We start from the raw sequence: 19,288 nt of genomic DNA, 5'->3' as shown, positions 1-19,288 counted from the left end.
ATGTGTCTCTTACACTGCAGCCTCATCCATGTTCTGGGGTTAAGTGTACTACTGTAAGTTTAAGACTTGTTTTTTCTCTGACAATGCGACATTACCCAAGGTACAATGTGGGCAGTTGAACAGCTGTGTCCCCTCAATTCGCCATTCTAGGGTGCCTTTTACTCTGCTTTGCTGTGAGACCAACCTGGGCAGACTTGTCCCCAGAAATGTGTGTCTTGTACTGCCCCCACCCTCCTGGACAATACAAGCTCATAGAAATTGTCATTTCATCAATGGAAAATGATATGCACAAACCCTGTTATCTCAAGTGAAGGTTCCCAAACATACTAGTTTAAATAAAACAATAAAACAAGATTATTAACTACAGAAAGATAGATTTTAAGTGATTACAAGTAATGAGGCATAAAAGTCAGAATTGGTTACCAAAAAAACAAAAATTAAAATTTAAAAAACCCCAAAAACCCTAATTTATCAAGCTAAATGAATTTAGAGCAAAGGTTTTTCTCCCCACCTGCTCTTTGCAGTCTTTATTGGCTGGAAACTTCCAAGACAGAGCCCCTCCCCCAATTCAGTGTTCTTTCAGGTACTATTGCTGCTGCTGCGAGAAGAGAGAAAGGGAAGAGAGAGAGGGGTAATTTATGTTGTGTGTTCTCTGTTCTGATACCTCTCTCTCCTCTTTGAGGATTATTTCCAGCTGGGGTTCAGATGACAGGAGGTCTGTGGGATGGGACCCCAGCTGTTTCTTTGCCAATATGTAAATTTCTCACTTACACCCTTATTCCTGGCAAAGAACAGCCACTTTAACTAGGTGATAGTCCACTTGATTTTGTGGACCTCTGGCTTAGGTGTTGGTTTGTCTTTTATTTCTGAGGAACTGATCTGTGCCTGCTTTTCTAAACTTGGAGAATGTTACAGAAATGTTGTACAGTAGAATCTTATAACTTTACATACAATGTTGACACACGTTTTACCAAGACAATAATGTTCAGCAGACTATGAGTTTTCAAATGATACCTCAGAAGGCATATTTTTGTTCAAAATTTCTCATTTTGTAAAAAGGGTGAACATAATGGTACAGGCTGTCACACAAGTTGGTTTAAGTAGGCAGGCATTATTGTGGCATGATTCTGGCTGACCAAAAGAGCGTCATTAAGATGGGTTATAGTATAGGCTGATTTTTAGCATCTGAAAAGTATTTTGGCTTTAATTTTTTGCTGTAGTCAGTTATTTTATGTTATTTGGGTTTTGCAGATTAATTGATTTGGACAGACTCCAGGTATTCCATATCCATTTTTAATCCAGTCCTAATATACAATTATTTTCTATACAACTCTGCCTCTAAATTGGTTGAATTGGTGTTATTGAAATGAAATACATATAAATGTCTCCTAAGAAATACTTGAGATTTATTGACATCTTTTTAAAATTCTAATCCAAAAAGTTAACACTGGGTTCATACAAAATGTCACATTTACATTTAACAGTATCCTGAATAAATATTTAGAAAAACTGCAGAGGTTTATTTTAATTAAACCTGTTGTAAATGAAAGAGCGGATAAATAATGCAAACACTAATAAATTTTCCTGATTCAATTCACACTGTTGGCAGCAGCAGAGTTAGTTTCTAAACATTTTTAAATAGTTAACATCTGAGCATGATCATTTTCATTTTTTCCATTATTTGTTGCCTGTGTATATACACTTTGGCTGATTCTCAATCTGTTCATTTCTGCCTGCAAAAAGATACTTGATATTTTGTTAATCCTGAAAGAATCATAACAAACAGCTCAAACCCAGACAGGACCAGTCTGAAGGCAGAGTAACAACTCTATGCCCAGAGGGGCTGACTGAAGCTATTTGACATGGTGATCAAAAGTCCACAAGACTCATCATCTTGAGACTTCAAACTCTATATGGATGTCATCTCTGATCAGATAACCTAAAATCTCCCCTATCCACACTGTCCACATTAGGTGTCTTGCAGGTAAACTCTATACTCTGTCACATGGCTGGCCACACCATAAACTGATTCTTCAGGCTGGATGTGGACAAAAGTAATCAAGGAACTAGCTCCACACCCAATTTTGGGGAGAACACATCCTCCAGATGAAAATGGGAATACTCCCCTCTCCACTCAAGAAGAAGCTACTATCATGGACTGTCACTAAATTCCAAAAGAACTTACTTAAGGAAAAAAACTTACCCTAGAAAGAGGCCAAGGAGCAAAAGACTTAGTGAGGAGCTCTACCCCGCCCCCCATCTACTGAAGCACCTTTTCTGATTCCACTGCTCACTCCATTGTTCAGATCTTCAGGGTTCTCTGATGACCTTCACCAAAACATGCTGGAAGGAAGGAGACAAGTATTATTGGTGGGAAATGTTATTTGATATGAGTAAATTCCAGTACAAGGATATGTTTCAAACCTATGTCATGACAGGGAAAGAGGCAAAGAAAGTCAGCTTGTCCTCTGCCAAAGCTGCAGGAAAGTCATGGCATATATAGTGTTTATAGACCAAAAATCAGCCAGTAAACCCAGACTGCAAGAAATGTGTTTGACACTGGCTTTACCTCAGACATAAATAGCACCACCTCCCAACTTTGTTAGTGCTTAGTTATGGAAAGTGAAAACGAAAGCAATATTGGTGGGAAGATGTCATAGGTTTCACCCCCACTCTGAACTTTAGGGTACAGATGTGGGGACCTGCATGAGAACCCCTAAGCTTAATTACCAGCTTAGGTCTGGTTGCTGCCACCACCCAAATCGTTTAAAACAGTTGTTTATGAGTCATTTGGGAAACTCTGTCTTCCCCCCCAAAATCTCTCCCTCTCAAGTACTGTAACCCTTCCCTGGGTAACCTTGAGAGACTTCTCCACCAATTTCCTGGTGAACACCAATCCAAACCCCTTGGATCTTAAAACAAGGAAAAAAAACAATCAGGTTCTTAAAAAGACGACTTTTAATTAAAGAAAAGGGGTAAAAGAAATACCTCTGAGAGAGATTAGCATGCAAGCTACTCTCACAGACAACAGATTCAAAACACAAAAGGATGTTCCCCTAGGCAAAAACCTTAGTTACACAAAAGAAAACCCAATTTGATTATCCCTCTAATGCAAAAAGCAAAGTCACAAAAGGAAATAAACATAAGCTAATTCATTCCTACTCTAATACTCACTACCCTGGGTGATTCCTTGATCTTTTCACTCTGGCACAGAACTTGATGAATAGAACAAAGAAAGAACTTCCCTCCGTCCTCTTGAAACATCTTGTCCCCGCATTGGTTCCTCTGGTCAGGTGTCGGCTAGGCCAGGTGAACTTCTTAACCCTTAACTGTCTGTTTATGACAGAAGAGGAAAGGGTTTGGAAGACCTTATCATCCAGAACACCTCTAGCTCACCCTCTTTTAAGTGAATTTTCCCTCAGATTTGTCAATCAACCTGAATCTTTTGAGTTCTTTTTTAGATTTCTCACCACTAATGGATATCCAAATAGGCATGCTAGCAAAAAAGTGTCATCTTTTTCTGGGTGGCTAGAAGACTGTGCCCTACTCTATATGACTCAGACCTGACCACATTGGCACACATCCCTGCCCTCCAGGCCTAATTATTATATATCAGTCTACCTAGGAATGAAACCACACACCCTAAAAGACTGTGACCTGGTACAGAAACAAACAGCCCATATCCTAAGTGACACAGACCGCTGTTTGCCTGTTACTCCAATTTCTACACCAGCCTCTTATTGAGTAGAGTCAAATTAAAAAGGTTCCATTTTGGTATTTAAAGACCTCCATCAGATTGTCTCTGGCTACTTCATTCTGCAACCATGACCTCCTATAACAACTCAGTTCTGCTAGAAAAATTAACTAGTTGATCAACAAGGGAACACAAGAGACAGAACTTCCTCTACTACCAAACCAAAAACTAGTGTTTGCTGCCAAGAGAGATAAGAATTCAGAGTTTTGCATTGAGTTCTTAAAGTAACCTAACATTCCCTGTTTATTTTAACAAATTCTATATGCAAAATAAGCTATTTATTTGTACCTATGAGGAAAGGAAATGAGAGAAATGATTTCAAGTTTTAAAAATTTGAGGCACACTGGTACTGTGGTGAAGAGTGCATAACAACAGATTTGTAAATATATTACCCTACAACATTCTCATAAGAACTAGAGAGCAGGATTCAAAAAAGAACTATATGGTAAAATCTGTGATACGATGTAAGGAAAAAGTAAGTACTACCCTGGTGGATATAATAAGAATATTACATTTATTTTTAGATACAGGAAACCACAATATATGTAACACCATGAAAAATTGTGTGACTCATAAAATGAATAATTTGTTCAACCACATAAAAAGTTGGCAAGATCTTATGGTTAGCCTTTCTTAAAGCACAGAAATGTTTGCGATTTGGGGATTAGTCCTCCCAAAGGGTCTTATACATAGCTCATCGAAGTTAAAAAGATGAAATATATGTAATTAATCAAGTAACAGGAAAAAATTGAAATAACCACACTGTGTAGTTAAAGTATCAATGCATACAGAGCTTATAGGATCAGGCACTTTATTTGATTATCAGTTCATGGAGGCTCCATATATACATTTAGAATTTTGTATAAAAATGGATCGCCATATTTTTCACTCCAGTCTATGGATTTTTTTCTCTATATGATATCTGCCGGTTACCAATATGAGAGCCTCTATATATCCTCAGAGCCCTAATGCATCTACATCTTTGTTCCGCCAGTCTCTGCAGTTCCATTTTTCCATTCTCATGAGCAGGGGCGGCTCTAGGATTTGCGCTGCCCCAAGCAGGGCGGCACGCCGCAGGGGGCACTCTGGCGGTCACCGGTCCCGCGGCTCCAGTGGACCTCCTGCAGACGTGCCTGCGGAGGGTCCACCGGAGCCGCGGAACCAGCGGACCCTCTGCAGGCATGCCTGCGGGAGGTCCACCAGAACCTCCTGCCGCCCTCCCGCGGGACGCCGCCCCAAGCGCGCGCTTGGTGCGCTGGGGTCTAGAGCCGGCCCTGCTCATGAGTACACTGGAACCTTGCCCAATCTCCATTTTTCTAATGGAATGGCTTGAAGCTTACAGATGAAAGTATATTTATCAATGTGTCTTTTTTCCCCTAAAATGATTTTTGCCCTTACATTTTTTAATTTAATCAAAATGTATGGGCAAAAAATTGGGCCTTCTCCCCAACCCCACCCCGCCCAAAAATGTTTATTTTTTTCCCTTTACTAAAAATTGGAGTTTGGTATATGAAAAATTGATGCCAGTTTGATAATGTTTCAACACGGCTGGTGAGGAAGAATTCCCTCATTTCAGGAACAGCACAGGGCTGACATATGCAGCTTTGTACTGTTCCTTTGCTATCTTTATAATGTGTGACAAGAACGGGTGGGCCCATCGTGCCTGGCACTATTGGGAGTCTGGGCGCACTGAAATGATGCTCAGAATGAGCTCCCCAGAGAACTGAAACTTGTCTAATTCACTAAGGCCTTGTCTACACTACAAGACTATTTCGAATCTACTTAAGTCGAATTTGTGGATTCGACCTTATGAAGTCGAATTTGTGTATCCACAGTAAATACACTAATTCGAATTTCTGAGTCCACAGTAACGGGGCTGGCGTCGACTTTGGAAGCGGTGCACTGTGGGAAGCTATCCCACAGTTCCCGCAGTCCCCGCTGCCCAGTGGAATGCTGGGTAGAGCTCCCAATGCCTCCTGGGGGAAAAAATGTGTCGAGGGTGCTTTTGGGTAACTGTTGTCATTGAACCGTCAATCACGCCCTCCCTCCCTGAAAGCTCCGGCGGGAAATCTGTTCGCGCCCTTCTCTTGTCAGTTACAGCGCATACGCCACAGCACTGCGAGCATGGAGCCCGCTGCGATCATCGCTGCACTTATGGCCGTTGTCAACTCCTCGCACCTTATCGTCCACCTCTTCCACAGTCAGCTGCTGAGAAATCGGGCGAGGAGGCTCCGGCAGCGTGGTGAGGACAGGAATTCACAGAGTGGCGCAGACCTCTCACAAAGCAGGGTACACCGCGCCGTGGAGATCATGGTGGCAATGGGTCAAGTTCATGGTGTGGAACGGCGATTCTGGGCCCGGGAAACAAGCATGGACTGGTGGGACCGCATAGTGTTGCAGGTCTGGGATGAATCACAGTGGCTGCGAAACTTCAGGATGCGTAAGGGCACTTTCCTTGAACTCTGTGACTTGCTGTCCCCTGCCCTGAAGCGCCAGGACACCCGGATGCGAGCAGCCCTGAGTGTGCAGAAGCGAGTGGCCATAGCCCTCTGGAAACTTGCAACGCCAGACAGCTACCGGTCAGTAGCGAACCACTTTGGCGTGGGCAAATCTACCATGGGGGTTGCTGTGATTAAAGTAGCCCACGCAATCGTTGAGCAACTTCTCTCAAAGGTAGTGACTCTCGGAAACGTCCAGGACATCATAGATGGCTTTGCCGCGATTGGATTCCCAAACTGCGGTGGGGCTATAGATGGGACTCTCATCCCTATCCTGGCACCAGCCCACCAGGCCAGCGAGTACATTAACGTTTTACCAACATCTTCGTTGGGTGGGCGGGCAAGGTTCATGACGCGCGTGTGTTCAGGAACTCTGGTCTGTTTAAACGCCTCCAGGCAGGTACTTTCTTCCCGGACCACAAAATAACGGTTGGGGATGTGCAGATGCCTACAGTGATCCTCGGGGACCCAGCCTACCTGCTAATGCCCTGGCTCATGAAGCCCTATACAGGCGCCTTGGACAGAGAGAAGGAACTCTTCAACTACCGGCTGAGCAAGTGCAGAATGGTGGTGGAGTGTGCTTTCGGACGTCTCAAGGGGAGATGGCGGAGCTTACTGACTCGCTCGGACATCAGCGAAAAGAATATCCCCGTTATTGCTGCTTGCTGTGTGCTACACAATCTCTGTGAGAGCAAGGGCGAGACCTTTTTGTCCGGATGGGAGGTTGAGGCAAATCGCCTGGCTGCAGTTTACGCTCAGCCAGACACCCGTGCCGAGAGAATATCCCAGCGGGAAGCGCTGTGTATCCGGGAGGCTTTGAAAGCAAGTTTCCTCGGAGAGCAGGGTAACCTATGACTCTCCACTTGCTTTCAAGAGAAACTGACCCTGGGCCTGTGTCTGTATGTGTCGATTTCGATCTGCGGTTACATACCCCGTTCTCCAAGTTTCCCCCACTTCCAAAGCACGTTTTAAAGCAAATTAATTGTTACACTCATTATTAATAAATCTTTGTTTTACTTTGCATTTCTGTTCAGGTGTTGAAACATGGATGCATACTGTGCTGGGCACGGTGTGCACTGATGTACAGACCGCTTGTTCCATAGAGGAATGACATCCTCCTGCTCCTGCATAGGTCTCTGGGGTGGGGGACGGTTGCAAGTGGTTGTGCATGAAGGGGAGGGATTGCAGGAAGGGGCGAGTGGTGCCTTCTTTGGATAGGGGTTTGGATGACGGCAGTGGGCTGCGGGTTTGGGCGTAGGAAGGAGTGAGGGGTGTGGGGGAAGGGTGAGTATCTGTCTGTGGATGAGGGCTCTTGTTGGGGCTCAGGGCAGCGGAGAGGCTCGTTGCTACGGTGGAAGTGCATGGTAAGGGCAGCGTGCCTTAACATTAAGGGGATGGCAGGCACTAGGACCCTGGACAAGCATACACATCACAGAATGACCCGGGGCAGCATACACCACACAGAGTGACCCTGGTGCCTACTGACTGCAGTGTGTGTGTGTGCCCTGCAGTTGATCATGGCACCAAGTCTGTACCCTGGTAATGTAGGCTATACCGTGCAATTATAAATCCCCTCCCCCCCCCCATACACAAAAAAATCCTCTGACACGAAAGACGTGACCGAAACAGTGAATAACAGCAAACAGCTTTTAATAATCTAATACACAGTGGGGGGATGAAACTTGGATTTGGGACTGGGTGAGCCTGTAAGGGAAGCACTTCTACAAATTTATAGCGTGAGAGGTGTGTGGTACATTAGCGCTATACAGTGGTGCAGTGACAGTTCTCACGGCCCCTACCGCCCCTCCGTCTTGTACTTTTGGGTGGGGGGGGCAGGACTTCTTGGCGGGGGAGGGCGGTTGCAGATACACTGCAGGGGGGCTCTGTCCTCCTGCCTGCGGTCCTGCAGAACATCAACAAGGCGCCGGAGCATGTCCGTTTGCTCCCTCATTAGCCCAAGCAGCGTTTGAGTTGCCTGCTGGTCTTCCTGCTGCCACCTATCCTCCCGTTCGATGTGTGTGCGATGCTGTTGACATAGGGTCTCCCTCCACTGTCTCTGCTCTGCCGCCTCGGCTCTGGAGCAGGCCATCAGTTCCGCAAACATCTCGTCCCTAGTCTTTTTCTTTCGCCGCCTAATCTGCGCCAGCCTCTGCGAGGGGGATACCGGGGCAGTCCGGGAAAGAGCCGAAGCTGTGTGATGGGAAAAGTAACTGATTTCCTTGAACAGATACATGTTTGCGAACAGTGAACACAGTCTAGTCAGTTTCTCTGAACAAGACCATACAGGGCAACAAGTCTCACGAGATCTCAGGACAAGTTCGAGATTTCGGAATACGCTCTCATTGGCTGCAGCATTGCACAGGAGAGCGGACAAGTGGGGAGAGACAGCTGAATCCGTCTAGCAGACAGTCCTGGTAAGCCTTACAGTACATTCTGCTTATCAGTTAATGGATAGCTGTGCCCTCCCGCTAAAGGCAATCTGGAAATCATATACTCTGACCCTTTTCCAGCCACTCCCGCCAGTGCACGGGAAAGATCAATGTATTCTTTTCCTATGTGGCTTACAACACGTGGCTGTTAAGCGAGGGTCATTGTTATGCAAAGTAAAAGTCAACCATTCACAACAGTAACAATACACTAATTGCCCTAATTAGATGCAGCATTTCATGAACGAGATCACCCTGATGCGGGTCCCTCGGAGTCACAAAGAGCGGATGCTAAGGGAAGCCCTGCAGAGACCAGGACCATATGCGGCCATGCTTGTGGAGGCTATGATTCCCATGTACATAAGGATGTCCTGGCGCGGAAGAGTGTGCTTCCACGGAGCACCCAACAAGGCACCTCTCCCCAGGAACCTCCTGCGGAGGCTTTTCGAGGACCTAAATGAGAATTGTCCCTGGAGGATTATTGTTCAATCCCTATATGTGTGGACCTACTTTTCATATAGTTTTTCATTGAAAATTTTATATATAGTATTTCTATTTTTTTATACCTGTTTTATAAAAAATAAATGTTTACATGTTTATAGCACTTACCGCCTGATCCTTCCCCTGATTCAGAGTCCGGGTTAACGGCCGGGGAGGGTTGGTAGGGGATCTCTGTGAGGGTGATGAAGAGATCCTGGCTGTCAGGGAAAGCGGTAGTGTGTTCGCTGTCACCTGCGCCGTCCTCCACAGACCCTTCCTCATCTTCCCCATCGGCGAACATCGAGGAGGAACTGTCCAGGTACACTATGCCATCCTCAGAGTCCACGGTCACTGGTGGGGCAGTGGTGGCAGACCCACCGAGAATGGCATGCAGTGCCTCGTAGAAGCGGCATGTCTGGGGCTGGGCTCCGGAGCGTCCGTTTGCCGCTCTGACTTTTTGGTAGCCTTGTCTCAGGTCCTTGATTTTCACGCGGCACTGCATTGCATCCCGGCTGTATCCTCTCTCTATCATTGCTTTGGAGACCTTCTCGAAGGTCTTTGCATTCCGCTTGTTGGAGCGCAGCTCCGACAGCACAGACTCCTCGCCCCACACACCGATCAGATCCAGGACTTCCCGGTCTGTCCATGCTGGGGACCTCTTTCTATTCTTGGATTGGCCGGACTCCTCTGCTGGAGAGCTCTGCATCGTTGCAGGTGCTGCGGAGCTCGCCCCGATGTCCAGCCAGGACGTCAGATTCAAAGTGCCCAGACAGGAAAAGGAATTCAAATTTTCCCGGGTCATTTCCTGTGTGGCTGGTCAGAGAATCCAAGCTCGGACTGCTGTCCAGAGCGTCAACAGAGTGGTGCACTGTGGGATAGCTCCCGGAGCTACTAAGTTCGATTTGCATCCACACCTAGCCTAATTCGAGCTAGCCATGTCGAATTTAGCGTTACTCCACCTGTCGGGGTGGAGTACCGAATTCGAACTAAAGAGCCCTCTTGTTCGAATTAAATGGCTTCCTGGTGTGGACGGTTAGTTCGAATTAACGCTGCTAAATTCGATTTAAAGTCCTAGTGTAGACCAGGCCTAACACACACAACCACAACAGCAGCAGAACTTGCTAAGGATCCTGTGTTGCTGTTACTGCCTCCTTGCCTTCACCCTGGTCCCCACTCCATCAGATTCTACACCCTGACCCTCCTCTCACAGTAAATATTGTCCCTATTCAGATTGTAACATCTTTGGGGCAGCGATTATGTTTGTTTTGCACCTAGCACAATGGGATCTGGTCCTCAGCATGGCCTCTAAACTCTGCTCATTTGTACCCATGCTTAAATACTGAAAGGGTTTAATGGGTGTAATTGAGAGTAAGACTTTAATCCTTAAACAGCAAGAAGGGATAGTTAAAGAGGCATTATGTAAATTCGGTGAATAGGTATGTCACAGCCTGAGAAGTTCTCTCAAAGCTTCACACAGACACAGCAAAGGATGAACATAAAGGGTGAAATTCTGGCACTGATGAAATCAATTGAAAAAATTCTGTTCACCTCAATGGGGCCAAGATTACAACCAAGCTACCTGTTGTCTCTTCATATTGTCGTTTTGACTATTCCTGTTATTGACATTGCAGAAATTCCTATGCACACCCTTCTCTGTGGCTCAAAGCTTTTCAGTCCTACACCTTTCATCTTCATCAAGTCAGCTCATAAATAGTTGTAAGGTTGGTTGTGTTTTTTCCCCTTCTGTCTCTTAAAACAAGGAACAGTTATTAAATATTTTTTACTCCATCTCAATTAAGTTTTCTCTGTCTAGTACTAGTAACAGCTCCCAAATTCTCATCAGTAACTGTCTGTTTAACACTTCAGTATCTGAAGCAATTTTTATCTGGGGATTTGATTCATTCTATTATAAAGATTGGAACTTTCTAAATCTGGATCTAGATACCAGTACAGATTATAAATCCCCTCCTCATGCTAGCACCTTCCCTTCCCCTAAAGCAACTGATTAACTATTATAGCAGTTATAGAAAAGAGATAAAAAATAATAATGAAATTGCATGTTGTTGCTGTTTAATTTTTGCTGCTGTGGTTTGCTGTTTGTGTTTAGCTATACATTGTAGAATACTATTTTCTATTTGTTTACACCAGATTATAATCACTCTTTGCAGAAGCTTATGCTGCAGTATCTGGAACTACACTGCACGGTTGGTTCTATTTGCCTTTCAGGTCACTGGAGGGAGCTAGGTAAACATGTACAATTACAGTGGAACTAGAGCTGTTGGAGCAAAAGATAACTAAATTTCAAACCAGGTTAAAAATAATCTGGAAATACTGTAAAGCCATGAATGTTTAAAACCCCGTAAAAACTAGACATAACTATGTAAAGATAAGGACACAGACTGTTCATCTAATTGGTTGGCGAATCCTTTACTGAAGTAATTTGCCTGCTCAATAAAAACAACAAAAAAGCAGGGTAGGTATGCAGATTCAGAATGTCTATTTTTAGGACTGTCAATTAAATCACAGTTAACTCATGTGATTAACTCAAAAAAATTTATCATGATTAAAAAAATTAATTGCACTGTTAAACAATAGCATACCAATTTAAATTTATTAAATATTTCTGGATTTTTTTCTACATTTTCAAATATATTGATTTCTATTGCAACACAGAATACAAAGTATACAGTGCTCCCTTTATATTATTATTACAAATATTTGCACTGTAAAAATGATAAACAAAATAGTATTTTTCAATTCACCTCATACAAGTACTGTAGTGCAATCTCTTTAATGTGAAAGTGTAACTTCCATTTTTATTTTTGGTTATATAACTGCACTCAAACAAAACCATGTAAAACTTTGGAGCTTACAAGTTCACTCAGTCCTACTTTGTTCAGTGATTACTCAGCCAATCGCTAAGACAAACAAGTTTGTTTACATTTACCGGAGATACTGCTGCCTGCTTCTTATTTACAATGTTACCTGAAAGTGAGAACAGGCATTCCCATGGCACTTTTGTAGCCGGCGTTGCAGGGTATTTACATGCCAGATATGCTAAACATTCATATGCCCCTTCAAACTTCGGCCACCATTCCAGAGGACATGCTTCAATGCTGATGAGGCTCGTTAAAAAAATAATGCATTAATTAAATTTATGACTGAACTCCTTGGGGGAGAATTGTATGTCTCCTATTCTGTTTTACCCACATTCTGCCACATATTTCATATTATAGCAGTCTCAGATGATGACCCAGCACATGTTCATTTTAAGAACACTTTCACGGCAGATTTGACAAAACGCAAAGGTACCAATGTGAGCTTTCTAAAAATAGCTACAGCATTCGACCTAAGGTTTAAGAATCCGAAGTGCCATCCAAAATCTGAGAGGGATGAGGTGTGGAACATGCTTTCAGAAGTCTTAAAAATTTTTGGCAACACTCCGATGCCAAAACTACAGAACCCGAACCACCAAAAGAGAAAATCAACTTTCTGTTGGTGGCATGTGACTCAGATGATGAAAATGAACATGCATTGGTCAAACTTTGCTTTTGATTGTTATCGAGCAGAACCCATCATCAGCACCGATGCATGTCCTCTGTAATGGTGGTTGAAATATGAAGGGACATATGAATCTTTAGTGCGTCTGGCACATAAATATCTTATGACACTGGCTACAACAGTGCCATGCAAATACCTGTTCTCACTTTCAGGTGACATTGTAAACAAGCAGCAGACAGCATTATCTCCTGCAAATTGTAACCAAACTTGTTTGTCTGAATGATTGGCTGACCAAGAAGTAGGACTGAGTGGACTTGTATGGCTTAAAGCAGGGGTCGGCAACCTTTCAGAAGTGGTGTGCCAAGTCTCCATTTATTCACTCTAATTTAAAGTTTTGCGTGCCAGTAATACATTTTAACGTTTTTAGAAGGTCTCTTTCTACAAGTCTATAATATATAACTAAACTATTGTTGTATGTAAAGTAAATAAGGATTTTAAAATGTTTAAGAAGCTTCATTCAAAATAAAATTAAAATGCAGAGCCCCCCAGACCGGTGGCCAGGACCCGAGCAGTTTGAGCGCCGCTGAAAATCAGCTCGCACGCCGCCTTCAGCACGAGTGCCATAGGTTGCCTACTCCTGGCCTAAAGTTTTACATTGTTTGATCTTTGAATGAGTGTTTTTTTTTTTTAATACGTAATTCTACATTTGGAAGTCCAACATTCATGATAAAGAGTTTGCACTACACTACTTGTATGAGCTGAATTGAAAAATACGATTTCTTTTGTTTTTAACAGTGCAAATATTTGTAATAAAAATAAATAAAGTGAGCACTGTACACCTTGTATTTTGTGCTGTAATTGAATATATTTGAAAATGTAGAAAACATCCACAAATATTTAAATAAATGGTATTCCATTATTGTTTAACAGTGCGATTAATTGCTTGGCAGCCCTATTATTTTTATTTATGCAGTGCTATTATAGATAATAGATTGGTTACTCATACCTAAATATTTGTGTGGAATTGACATCTGACAAAACCTAGCTTTTGAAGTTATTGCATGTCCCCATGAATTGTACACTTACTTGTATATCAAGTATTTATAAACACCAGATACTGGGTATTTTCCTTTTTATACATAAAATCTAAGATAGCATTTACACAAGTCTATTGGTAAAGTGTCTTCCCTGCTTAACTTACTTCTAAGAGACTTCAGACTGGTTGTAATTACAAAAACCCTTGCCTTTTTATTTTGTTTAACCCACCACAACAAGAAAATTCTCTGAAATCATTTTCCAGACTTTTCAGTAAATCATATTTGTGATAAGATCACTTAGAGGAAGAGATATTATTATGTTTCTAATTTCTATATAGCCCAATATTTGCTGACTCTCCCCCTACGTCAGATAAAGACCTGTAGGACTGGACTCCAAGTCAGTGCTCTAGTCCAAATGAGAAACTGTCTGGATGCAATAGAGTAGATTGCAGTTTTGCCTCTGACTTCTCTATTAAGTAAAGTTTAGTTGACTTGTCAACCATAGAAAAAATGTCATATGGATGGGGTGGAAAGAAGCACTTTTGGTCTTCTTGGAGTGGAGAGAGCATAGCAGTTGGGGAAAGCATCTGAGGAGTCTCTGGGCACAGGTTTGGGGTGGAGAAAGATAAGGGCCTTGGCAAAGGGTTAAGATAGCAGAAGGGACATGTAAATGAGTCCTCCTTGGGCTTTCCCCGCTTTGGGTTGGAGCCTCTGGACACTGGGTGGACCCAGCGCAGTTCTCCTTTCTTAGGCCTGGTCTACACTAGGGGGGGGGTGTCGAACTAAGGTACGCGACTTCAGCTACGTGAATAGCTACCTTAGTTCGACTGACTTACCCGTTCTGACGCCGCGGGATCGAAGTCCGCGGCTCCCCCGTCGACTCCGCCACCGCCGTTCCGGAGTCGATGGGAGCACATCCGGAGTTCGAAAAAAGAATCTGGCACATCAGAAAAAGGCAGGCTAATAAACAGGGACAAGTTTTTAAAGTGCTTGTACACAAATGCCAGAAGTCTAAATAATAAGATGGGTGAACTAGAGTGCCTTGTGATAAAGGAGGATATAGATATAATAGGCATCACAGAAACCTGGTGGACTGAGAGCAATCAATGGGACACAATCATTCCGGGGTACAAAATATATCAGAAGGACAGAACAGGCCGTGCAGGGGGAGGAGTGGCACTATATGTTAAAGAAAGTGTAGATTCAAATGAAGTAAAAATCTTAAGCGAATCCACAGGTTCCATAGAGTCTCTATGGATAGAAATTTCATGCTCTAGTAAAAATATAACAGTAGGGATCTATTATCGACCACCTGACCAGGACAGTAATAGTGATGATGAAATGCTAAGGGAAATTAGAGAGGCTATCAAAATTAAGAACACAATAATAGTGGGGGATTTCAATTATCCCCATATTGACTGGGAACATTTCACTTCAGGACGAAATGCAGAGATAAAATTTCTCGATACTTTAAATGACTGCTTCATGGAGCAGCTGGTACGGGAACCCACAAGGGGAGAGGCAACTCTAGATTTAATCCTGAGTGGAGCGCAGGAGCTGGTCCAAGAGGTAACTATAGCAGGACCGCTTGGAAATAGTGACCATAATACAATAGCATTCAACATCCCTGTGGTGGGAAGAACATCTCAACTGCCCAACACTGTGGCCTTTAATTTCAAAAGGGGGAACTATACAAAAATGAGGGGGTTAGACAAAAATTAAAAGGTACAGTGACTAAAGTGAAATCCCTGCAAGTTGCGTGGGCCCTTTTTAAAGGCACCATAATAGAGGCCCAACTTCAATGTATACCCCAAATTAAGAAAAACAGTAAAAGAACTAAAAAAGAGCCACCGTGGCTTAACAACCATGTAAAAGAAGCAGTGAGAGATAAAAAGACTTCCTTTAAAAAGTGGAAGTCAAATCCTCGTGAGGCAAATAGAAAGGAGCACAAACACTGCCAACTTAAGTGCAAGAGTGTAATAAGAAAAGCCAAAGAGGAGTTTGAAGAACGGCTAGCCAAAAACTCCAAAGGTAATAACAAAATGTTTTTTAAGTACATCAGAAGCAGGAAGCCTGCTAAACAACCAGTGGGGCCCCTTGATGATCAAAATTCAAAAGGAGCGCTTAAAAATGATAAAGTCATTGCGGAGAAACTAAATGGATTCTTTGCTTCAGTCTTCACGGCTGAGGATGTTAGGGAGATTCCCAAACCTGAGCTGGCTTTTGTAGGTGACAAATCTGAGGAACTGTCACAGACTGAAGTGTCACTAGAGGAGGTTTTGGAATTAATTGATAAACTCAACATTAACAAGTCACCGGGACCAGATGGCATTCACCCAAGAGTTCTGAAAGAACTCAAATGTGAAGTTGCGGAACTATTAACTAAGGTTTGTAACCTGTCCTTTAAATTGGCTTCGGTACCCAATGACTGGAAGTTAGCTAATGTAACGCCAATATTTAAAAAGGGCTCTAGGGGTGATCCCGGCAATTACAGACCAGTAAGTCTAACGTCGGTACCGGGCAAATTAGTTGAAACAATAGTAAAGAATAAAATTGTCAGACACATAGAAAAACAAACTCTTGAGCAATAGTCAACATGGTTTCTGTAAAGGGAAATCGTGTCTTACTAATCTATTAGAGTTCTTTGAAGGGGTCAACAAACATGTGGACAAGGGGGATCCGGTGGACATAGTGTACTTGGATTTCCAGAAAGCCTTTGACAAGGTCCCTCACCAAAGGCTCTTACGTAAATTAAGCTGTCATGGGATAAAAGGAAAGGTCCTTTCATGGATTGAGAACTGGTTAAAGGACAGGGAACAAAGGGTAGGAATTAATGGTAAATTCTCAGAATGGAGAGGGGTAACTAGTGGTGTTCCCCAAGGGTCAGTCCTAGGACCAATCCTATTCAATTTATTCATAAATGATCTGGAGAAAGGGGTAAACAGTGAGGTGGCAAAGTTTGCAGATGATACTAAACTACTCAAGATAGTTAAGACCAAAGCAGATTGTGAAGAACTTCAAAAAGATCTCACAAAACTAAGTGATTGGGCAACAAAATGGCAAATGAAATTTAATGTGGATAAATGTAAAGTAATGCACATTGGAAAAAATAACCCCAACTATACATACAACATGATGGGGGCTAATTTAGCTACAACGAGTCAGGAAAAAGATCTTGGAGTTATCGTGGATAGTTCTCTGAAGATGTCCACGCAGTGTGCAGAGGTGGTCAAAAAAGCAAACAGGATGTTAGGAATCATTAAAAAGGGGATAGAGAATAAGACTGAGAATATATTATTGCCCTTATATAAATCCATGGTACGCCCACATCTCGAATACTGTGTACAGATGTGGTCTCCTCACCTCAAAAAAGATATTCTAGCACTAGAAAAGGTTCAGAAAAGAGCAACTAAAATGATTAGGGGTTTAGAGAGGGTCCCATATGAGGAAAGATTAAAGAGGCTAGGACTCTTCAGTTTGGAAAAGAGAAGACTAAGGGGGGACATGATAGAGGTATATAAAATCATGAGTGATGTTGAGAAAGTGGATAAGGAAAAGTTATTTACTTATTCCCATAATACAAGAACTAGGGGTCACCAAATGAAATTAATAGGCAGCAGGTTTAAAACAAATAAAAGGAAGTTCTTCCTCACGCAGCGCACAGTCAACTTGTGGAACTCCTTACCTGAGGATGTTGTGAAGGCTAGGACTATAACAATGTTTAAAAGGGGACTGGATAAATTCATGGTGGCTAAGTCCATAAATGGCTATTAGCCAGGATGGGTAAGAATGGTGTCCCTAGCCTCTGTTCGTCAGAGGATGGAGATGGATGGCAGGAGAGAGATCACTTGATCATTGCCTGTTAGGTTCACTCCCTCAGGGGCACCTGGCATTGGCCACTGTTGGTAGACAGATACTGGGCTAGATGGACCTTTGGTCTGACCCGGTACGGCCTTTATGTTCTTATGAACTATCGCGTCTAGATTAGAACTCCGAGAAGTCGAACTCTCCGCGTCAACCCAGCGGGTAAGTATGGACCTAATCTAGACGCGATAGTTCGAACTCCGGACGCGCTCCCGTCGACTCTGGAACTCGACCACCGCGAACAGCGGTGGCGGAGTCGACGGGGGAGCCGCGGACTTCGATCCCACGGCGTCGACAGGTAAGTCAGTCGAACTAAGGTAGTTCGACTTCAGCTACGCTATTCACGTAGCTGAAGTCGCGTACCTTAGTTCGACCCCTCCCCCTAGTGTAGACCAGGCCTTAGACCTCACAGTGGGGTCTGCCTTTTTTGAGCCTTCTCTAATTTCTTTACTGCTGGGAACCAAAAGGGGAATAAATGTTCCAATGAAACTAAGAATAAACTTTACCTGAAGCCAGCTCAGAAAAGAGACAGCCAGCAAGCGGGTCTCCTGTTCTGTGGAGGTGCCTGCCTGCGTTTTGGTTTTACAGAAGTCCTCCTGGCCAGGTAGCTGAATCAAGCTCTCCCTGTCAGGCTTACCTTGGGAGTTCTCTGTACTCCTCATTGGGCTAGGAGTGAGGATTGCCGGTATAGGAGTTCCTCCTGCTGCTTCAGGAGCCACTCTAGCCGCTTCTGGCTCAAGGTGTCCTTCTCCACCTGCTTCCTGCTTTTTAAAGGCCTCCTCTGTACCGCATGATTGGCAGGGGTGGGTTACCTCTGCACACAGAGCTTCTCTAGCCCCTTCCCCATCACAGAGCCCCTGTGGAAGAGAAAGCTGGGACATACCTAAGTATATTTTATTCAGATAGGGACTCACTTTCAGAAGTGCCAACCACTCACAGATCCTATTTACTTCAGCTGGAGTTCGGGTACTCAGTGGCTCTGAAAATCAGGACCGGAGGTTTCAAGGGGTTTTTTAATAGATTGTTCCAAATACAGATCCAGCAAAATGACTGGGTTTGTGTCCAAATCCATCCTGAGTCAGGGATTTTCATTTCTTCACCTCTAGTATCATCTGGAAAGAGCTGTACCTGCAGAGACAGGCAAATAATTTAGCTCAGGTAAAAGGTTGCTAAGTAAAATTCCTAATGCTTTGTTCAGTCTGGGCTTCTTAGTTAACAGGATAGACACACACATGTGTGAACCACAAGGTTCCTGGTCCTGGTTTGGTTTGCAGTAACATACTAAGGAGACACATTCATCGAGTCCAGGCTTTAAAGCACCTGTCAGACAAAAGAACATCTACTGCTTAGCAAAGGTGATGCCCATCAGGATGCTTGTGCTGAAGACTGACTTACTGATTTCTTTTCTGGCTGGGCTGCTGGTAGTAATAGCTATGAGCTGCTCGATTCATGCTGCTGAAAGTTTCCATTCTGAAAAACTGTAATAAGAAACTTACATATGGGAAAATAACAGAGTGCCATGCCGGGCTCCATTATGGCAATTTAAAGTGAACTACATTGAATTTGATCTAGAAAAGATGTTATGGGTACAGTATTAGACTCTGACCACTTGAAATAATGAAGTGGACTGTAACAGCGTTTATTCTCTGGACACACAGGGCCAAACGCCATGCTGTAAGATATCCAGCAATGCAGTGAGATTGCCCAGAGTGTACATTTGTTGCTTTT

At 43.4% G+C, this 19,288-nt stretch overlaps 1 long non-coding RNA gene across 2 annotated transcripts; it reads right to left on the bottom strand.

Annotated features, from left to right (window-relative positions):
• Nucleotides 1-534: 534 nt before the first annotated feature.
• LOC123375009 lies at nt 535-18,445 on the bottom strand. Of its 2 annotated transcripts, XR_006581291.1 has the most exons (4): nt 18,198-18,445; nt 10,738-10,907; nt 2,204-2,343; nt 535-598 (listed from the first exon to the last, which is right to left on the bottom strand). It is a non-coding gene; the product is annotated as an uncharacterized LOC123375009 (long non-coding RNA). The 2 variants fall into 2 exon arrangements; XR_006581290.1 differs by lacking the exon at nt 535-598 and having other exon boundaries at nt 1,457-2,343.
• Nucleotides 18,446-19,288: the final 843 nt, after the last annotated feature.

This window comes from Mauremys mutica, chromosome 7 (assembly GCF_020497125.1).
Source record: "Mauremys mutica isolate MM-2020 ecotype Southern chromosome 7, ASM2049712v1, whole genome shotgun sequence".
NCBI classification, from domain to species: Eukaryota; Metazoa; Chordata; order Testudines; family Geoemydidae; genus Mauremys; species Mauremys mutica.
This window is presented reverse-complemented; position numbering and strand designations above follow the sequence as displayed.